This window comes from Barbatula barbatula (genome assembly GCF_947034865.1).
Source record: "Barbatula barbatula genome assembly, chromosome: 3".
In the NCBI taxonomy this organism is placed as follows: domain Eukaryota; kingdom Metazoa; phylum Chordata; class Actinopteri; order Cypriniformes; family Nemacheilidae; genus Barbatula; species Barbatula barbatula.
The window spans coordinates 7,568,690-7,577,185 of record NC_136764.1 but is presented as its reverse complement, the minus strand read 5'-3'; positions in this window follow the sequence as shown (position 1 = coordinate 7,577,185).

Genomic DNA, 8,496 nt, shown 5'->3' with positions numbered 1-8,496 from the left:
CGATAAATCGTGGCGCGACGATAAGTCGCGAGATTAGTTTCACACAGCGTATTCAGATGCGTCACGCTGCTGGCGTTCCCCAAAGTGTCAACATTGACGCAGTGTCTCGTTCCCTGTCTCAGGGAACTACGGTTACAGTCGTAACCTGAGACGCTTTCGTTGATGAACTAAGTTTTCCCTCAGTGTCACGAGCGTGGTAGTGGAAGAACCCAAGCGCAGGCAGCAGAAATGAAGGGGTTAACAAATAGACTTTAATAATCAAACAGGAACAAAACAAACACCCTCGATGGGGAAAACACTATTAAACAAGAAACCAACTGAAAACTAAACAAGACTAGCAAACACTCAATAGAATTATTAGGAAACATGAACACTCCAACAGGGCAGGATACATGAATACGTACAAGCAAGGGATCATGTACAACCAACGAGCACAAGATAATAGACAAGAGGGTATTATATAGGGAGACTAACAAAGGGGATAACGATGGGCAGGTGTGGGTAATGCGACACAGGAGGAGAGCTATACTAGAAACGAGAGGGGCAGGGCCAAATGACGAGACAGGAGAGAACGCATATTATGTCCTGATTGACCATAATATGTTCCTCTCCACATAAAACACGTGGGTCTGTCATGATTTATAAAGAGCAACGTCATTATGATGAATGGAGAAGTGTTTTCCATTCATTATAGTGTTTTCTATAGAGCACATCAGTGTTCAACTGGTTCTTATAAATGTCTATTCATATGATGGTTTGTGTGTGTCATTTGAAAACAAAATACCATTTTGAGAAGAAAGAACATTGTTTTGAATGTGAAGTTTCATTTTGAAGGAGAATTGAGGGGTTTTGCCAATTGTGTTTGTGTTTTTTGATTTGTGTTTAGAGTTCTGAGAATATGAGGCATGCTTTCAGAAAATGTATGTAAACAATTGAGAAAAACTGTAAGCGTGTCCATTGAACAACAACAACTAACCGACGACAGAAGTTTGGCCAGTTAGTGTTTGCTTATGTTACAGATCATTCATGTTCTTCTGGTTTAGACCCTGCCTTGGAGATGGAGCTAAAGTCTTCCTCCAAACTAAAATTCCAGCCAGTTCCTGCAGTGCGAACACTACAAATGGTTCATCCGGCAAATCGCCCTAATATACAGAACGAAACAGACAAAACAACTTACAAAACATGTCTTGTGGAAGGCCATGAAGAGCATGCTGTTCGGATTTTGCTAGATATAAGACTGAACTCATCCAGTATAAAAAAAGTGACAATCAGCAATAAAGCAATTACTTTTCACTGAAATGTAAAAGTATGAATTACACATCAATAGTTGTATAATGATACTGTTTATGCTCTTGTATATGTATAGAACACTGTGCCATTTCTCTTTGCCAAACCTGGCCCGGATACATTTTAATACAACTCGGCCTCAATTGCAACAGTACATTTGGGCCACTTCACGTCCACCTCCACTTTGTCTGCAGTGCCACATCATTGCCGGAAGTGGCCCACATACGTTTGCTATCTGGGAAATTACATAATATGAACTTAATACAATACAAGAATATTTACTCGCCTGACTCTCCATAAAGGGTGCTGGCCACCACTCCGCTGTATCCTTCCCTCTCTATCAGTTCTTTTCTACTATAGTGTTTCAACATCTGAGATACAACAAGCAGAATTTCCACTTCCACTCCATGAGTTCAAGTACTCCAAATTACCAAATTAAACACGCACAAAATAAAACAGAAATGAATTATTAAAATGAATAATTACGTAATTCGTACATAGCATCACATGCAAAATAAGCTGCACGTTTTTTACATATCAATTATGATGTCCCGCAAATTGACCACGGATAAGAATAGTTTACAAACTGTACATAAAATCTAATATTCTGTGAATATCGAATTTAAATGGTTTGGTTACTTGTCTCAAATTGCAGTTAGGGATGGATTGGCAGTTGGGGGGGGGACTAGTTGGAAAATCAACATTCGTCACATTTTCTTTTTGTGTTCTTTGAAAGAAAGGTTAGTCAAATAGGTTTGGAATGACATAAGGATGAATAAATGATAAAATAATGTAAACTAACCTGCGAATACACCAGCAAGTACTATTAAATCCGTACACAAATAATCATTTGGGGCCGATTTGTGTTACCTCAGTTTGGCCTGGTGCAGATGAAAGTTGTCTTCCTGCTCTGCCCATGTTTTAAAATGCTCTGCCTCTTTTTCCTCTCTTCATCATCTCCAGCTCCTGCATGGATTTCTCACGCTCTCTCTCCAGACGCAGCTGCTTCACCTGAACACAGAGACATATAAACATTTTGCTTTTGTGTTCCACAACATAAATAATAGCATACAGATTTGGATCATCGAGGGCGAACAAATTATGACCTAAATTTCATTTTTGGAAACGTTCACAAACTTTTTCAATCAGAAAGAGCTTAATTTCCAGGTGTGATGCATAAATACTATCGCAAGATAATTAACATACATCGAGATTTCACAGATCTCTTTGAACTGTTGTTTCGGTAACTCAACTGGTAAAACAAAACTTGCAACCCTCAGGTCATAGGTTAAATGTGAAGAAATACAAAAATGTATTTTTAGTCCCCCGTGACGCCCCCCCACACTTATGATTCGTAGTCCCTACTACCATTTACTCCCAGTCCCCATACCTATTTGGTGGTCGGCCTCTGGTAAGCCTCAGGGGCCTCTATGCCACAGGGTCAGGTTCCGCTAGCCTGCGGTAGTGGGCACTACTAACAACAAGTGTGGTGGCATCACAGGAGACTAGTTAGAAAGAATTGATTGAAGATTTGGATCTAGGGGTTCTGGAAAATTGGGGATGGGGCTTCTTTTTCTCTGTTGCTTTAAAGGACATTTAGGAAAGAACGAGGGGAGAGGGTTGCAGGGCGGACTGGAAAGGTGCAATAAGGTGCAACACCGGGAAGCGGAAGTGAACAGAAACCTATCAAATGCACCTGTGTCAGAAACCTATTTCCAGTCCTGAAAACCATGTGTCGTGATCAGGGGTGGAAAAACCCAAATGCAGGCAGCGACGATGAAGGGGTTAAACAACATACTTTAATAACAAAACAAACACCCACGATTGGGGGAAAAGCTGAACTATGGCAAGGTACAAAAACAAAGACTTCCCACAAGGGGGCATAAAACAAAAGACAAATACTTAAAACTAAAAATACTAAGACACGACTCACTACAAAAACATCCAAACAAGGGGCAAAGTAATCCACTGCAAAACAGGGCACGATAGAGCAACAAGTTAACACAACGAACAAGTAATAGACATGAGGGCATTAAGTAGGGAGACTAACAAAGGAGATAACAATGGGCAGATGTTGGTGATGAGACACAGGAGGAAAGCTATACTAGGAATGAGAGGGGCGGGGCCAATGACGAGACTGGAGAGAACGCATATTATTACCTGATTGACAATAATATGTTTCTCCCCACACAAAACACGTGGGTCTGTCACGATTCTGCCACTAGACCAGAAAATCAAGACGAGAGGGCAGGATCATGACGACACCATGTGACTTTCTGGAACAATAAACTTTATTTGCATAGCAACTGCCTCTTGCTGTGGCTTCAAATTATAACAAGTCTAGATTTTCACTAGTTATCTAGACATTTACCAGACCTATTGAGATATTTTGAGGCTGTGGGACTTTCAGGCTTGAGCAGATTCCAGTGACACTCAATGGTAAAGGTGATTTTCATTTATCACGTTTTCTTTATGAAATAGATATATAATTTGTAGTACAATGTTTAAAAACACATTTTTTTTATGTTATATCAATCACTGAAGATCAGTCACTGATGATCAGTCAATGAATAGTGACAAATCTGTTTTGGATGTTCTTGAAGAAAATATATAACTTATGTAAATATATTTTCAAGTGTATGATAATTTGATGTAAGTGTTCTTAATAATTAACATCTTTATAATTTATATATAATTAATACAATTACAAGTATGTCATCATATTACATAGATCCCTTTATGCTGTTACCATTAAACATTGATGCTGTTATTTTGTGTATTTGTCTTCACCAGCAATTGTTTGTTATTCTAGAAACGATTTCTAATTATAGCAGAAATTGGTTAAACATACCAAAATTTGTATATTTATTCAACCTCAGTCACATGCTGTCTTTAAAAAATAATGTTTTTAATCAGAATCAACTGAGTTAACATGTACAAGGAATCTTTGCCTTGGTAAGCTTAACAGTTCTCTATACTATCTCTATACAATTAAAAAATATAAAAGGATATTAAAATAGACATTTATTGTGACAATTATAGACAATTTGTGCAGGATGTGCAAGAGTGGCTCAAAACTAGCCCATCTCACTAATAACATTAATAGATAAACAAGACATTTGGGTGTGTTGTGTTTGAAAAAATAAATAAACACCTTACATTTGTCATTTACCTTATTTGATATGCCCTCTTGTCACCTCGCTAGCTTTCCATTAGTGTTCATTCCCTGAACCTGCCTTGTGTTAATTTACCCCTTGTTAGTCTCCCCATATAATGCCCTCATGTCCCTTCGTTGTGTCGTTGATTATATTTCGTTCCCCTCCTGGGAAGTGTTTAATCTGTATTCTTGTTCTGATACAGTTTTCCCCATTGCAGGTTTTTTCTTTTAGTGTTGAAATCAATTTTGTCTTTTTGTTAATCCTTTCACTGCTGCCTGCACTTGGGTACTTCTCTGGCATCCCTGACAGTTTAATAACATGCATATTATTAGAATATTGGCTGTTTATTAGTACTTATAAAGCACATACACTCACCTAAAGGATTATTAGAATTGTAGCATCTTTTTCCTATTTGTACTGGAGATGAGTGGTACCCGGTGGGGTTCAACTGCTGTTTCTAGTTCAGGAGATTGTCTTGACCAGGACCACACCCCTAATTGCATTGAAGCAACTGCCATGTGATTGGTTGATTAGATAATTGCAGTAATGAGAAATTGAACAGGTGTTCCTAATAATCCTTTAGGTGAGTGTATTCTGCAAATCCATAGTCTACATACCTAATACTCAATATCATACTAACTATTAATTAGTAACAAATTATGAGTTTATTGAGGCAGAAGTCAAAGTTAATGTTAATTGTTAATTGTTAACAACGAGAAGTAGACCGAGAACCTTTTTACAATGAAAATGTAGTACTCCTGCAATGAGGAGAAGATTATATAAAAGAACAAGACGGACGCGTTGCTTCCTTATCAGTGTTCTTACTGGAAATGAAGCGCGTCGCGACGTTCTTCCCCATTACGTGCAGTGACGTCATCGCGCAGGTACGCAACTTTCTACGCAAAATACTCAAACGAGTTACTTTCCTTAAAACCCCGATGAATAAATATATAACAACATCATTTTAACGAACTACACGAACTTAAATTGACAGTCAACTTTCAGTATACCACACTCTCCCCCACGAGATAAGATGTCGTCCCGACATCTAAACACAAAGTCCAAAGCATCAACACTTTGTTTATCTCTCTCTTTATGGCACGTTACATTTATACAACAGTAGAAGGCCACATGAAGTGGTAAATTTCCGTGCATAGTTACATCTTTACTTGTCTATACATAAAAATGGATTAAACACCTAACAATAGAACAAAGCTGTAATAATACTGCAACAATGACACATCATCGAAAATATTTTGTTTTGTTCGCTAGCTAGTTATTTACAATTGACTTATGGTCACAAACATTTCCATAACATACGTTACTCCGTAGAAATGTACACAATGTTTCTTAAGAGTACCAAGTCTATTTCAGTGTCAAACCACCAAGAAAAAACCCTTGGATCCAGGCTGATGCACAACTCGAGGGTACACTCTCTCTATACATATATATATAAAAAAATAAAAAATAACAATTAAAGAGTTCAAAGTCCGTAGAACAATGTCGTGAAGGCACATAGTTCCAAAGTTTTTGTTCCTGTTCCATTTAAAGAACTCTTTGGGATATGTTTATAAGAGTTCCTGTAGGTAGGTAGAACATGAGAGTACGGGCAAATGCTAAAGAGATCTCAACAATTGTTAGTAAACAGTCCCATGGAATTTTAAATTGTAACAATGTAGCATTCTTAACAGTTACTTATCACCAACAATAGTTGCTTTGGGAAACAATTGCTTGTCTATTTCCCCTAAGTGTGAGAAGTTTATAGTTCTTGCAGTATGCACTTACTAAGAAACAACAACAGTCCCTGTGCAATGGTTTTAAGGCATTGAAATGGCAGTTCACACTGTACACAGGCCATAGAATGGCTATTCAGGGATGGAGTTCAAGGAAACTACAGTTCATTATTAGTAAGACACATGTTGCTGAGCATAATGAGGTGGCATTGGTAGCCAGGGGTTTAAGGCTGTTGCACCAGTGGCCATTACTTGAGGATAGTATGGACTACCCATTATTCGCACATTGTAACATGATGGAGTCCCAAAATGATCATAGGTAAATCTTTTTGGGGGCCGTCGTTTCCTCATGACAAGCTGGGACTCATTTATTCGCTCTGGTGTTAGATTTCTGAATTCAGGTGTCTCAGCTACTTCTCCAACAGGTAAATCTTGGTCTACTTGTTCAGCAATCTGTTTGTGTGCCTGAGGTTCTTGTCTCGGTTCAGATATGGCGGTAGGTTCTGGTTGTCCCATCTCTAACTCTCTCACTTGCGGCTGGGGCATTGGCTCTATCAACTCAGGAAGACTGGAATCATCCTCGCAGGGTACTGACTGAGGTGGTAACATCTCTTTCTTTCTCAGATGATCACTGCTTCCCCTTCTCATCTGACTAGGTCCTACACGAAGGTGATATTCCTCTTCCTCACTCTCACTTTCTGAGTGTTTTTCTCTCTCCCTAGGAGGCTGGGCTCGTCCTTTCATCTGTTGGTGTTTTGGTTTTGATGTGGGGGTATGTTTTGGTGCAGTTTCAAAGGGTAAGTGATCACAGGGTAGGAGAAGGTTGTGGTGCAACACTCTTGAGCGACCTCTACTCTGTTCAGGTTTCACTTCGTAGACTGGTATATCATCAGCAACCTGACGTATGATGACATGAACTTCGTTCTCCCAATAACTTCGAAGTTTTCCTGTACCGCCTCGCGGGGTCAGATTTTTCACCAGGACCCTGCTCCCTGGAGTTAGATTTGTATACCTCACTTTGAGATCGTAATTCCTCTTGTTTCGGTCAGCACACCTTTTAGCATGCTCTCTTGCAATCTCACACGCTTCTTGCATCCCCTCGGTCCACCGTTTCATGTACTCACTGTGGCTCACAGAGCTGGGGTTCGAGTCGAGTCCGAAAGCAGCATCGATGGGAAGCCTTGGAGAGCGACCAAAAAGAAGCTGGAATGGTGAAAAGCCAGTAACTTCACATTTGGTGCAATTGTACGCAAATATTAATTTGTTGAGTGACTGCTTCCAATTGGATTTTTGTCTTTCGGTGAGGGTTTTCATCATTTGCAGTAAAGTTCGATTAAATCTTTCCACCTGCCCATTCCCTTGTGGATGGTAGGGGGTGGTCCTGGAGCCGGCGATGCCACTGTACTTGCTGAGTTGAGTGAACAGCTGATTTTCGAACTCTCCCCCTTGATCATGGTGAATTCGGGTGGGAAACCCAAACTTGAGGGCAAAATCATTGAACAACTGGTCGGCCACTGTCTTTCCTGACTTTGAGGTGGTGGCATAGGCCTGCGCAAATCGAGTAAAATGGTCAATGATTATCAAAATGTACTCATAACCACCCTTACATTTGTCCACATGGAGGAAGTCAATAGATACCAGTTCAAACGGATGGGTCGTTGTTATACTTTTGAGTGGTGCCCTCGTTTCCCGACAGGGCTTTTTCTGTTTTATGCAGGAACAGGTTCTCAGGACATAATGTTCGATGTCTTTTTGCATGTGGGGCCAGAAAAAACGATCTCTGATGAGATTGTTGGTGCGGTCCAGACCCTGGTGGCCCATTTCATCGTGCAGTTCTCGTAAGACAGTTGTTTTGAGTGAGGTTGGTAAAACCAGCTGTGTCCTCTGAGACGTTTTACGAAATAGGACTCCATCCTCATCCAATTTCAATTTGTCCCATTCTCTTAGGAGGCCTTTCAACTGTGATTTTGGTGAATTCCATCGCTGGGGAGGCCTGGTTCCCGATTGTAAGTGTTTAATGACTACTCCAATATCCTTGTCATTTTCCTGAGCTTGTCTTACTTCCACTCTTGACAGGGGTTGAAGAGTTTTCCCACTTTCCTCCACACTTGCAGAGATATACTGACAGGCTATAGCAGAGGGCACATCCAGATCGTTTTGAACTTCCACTGCCTGGATCAGAGATCCCACACAATCTGATGAAAGCTGCTCAGTGCATTCTCCCATTATTTCCTCCAAATCGGCTGGCATCCTGGAAAGTGAGTCTGCATCAATGTTTTCCTTGCCAGGGCGATAGCGAATTGTAAAGTGAAAATCTG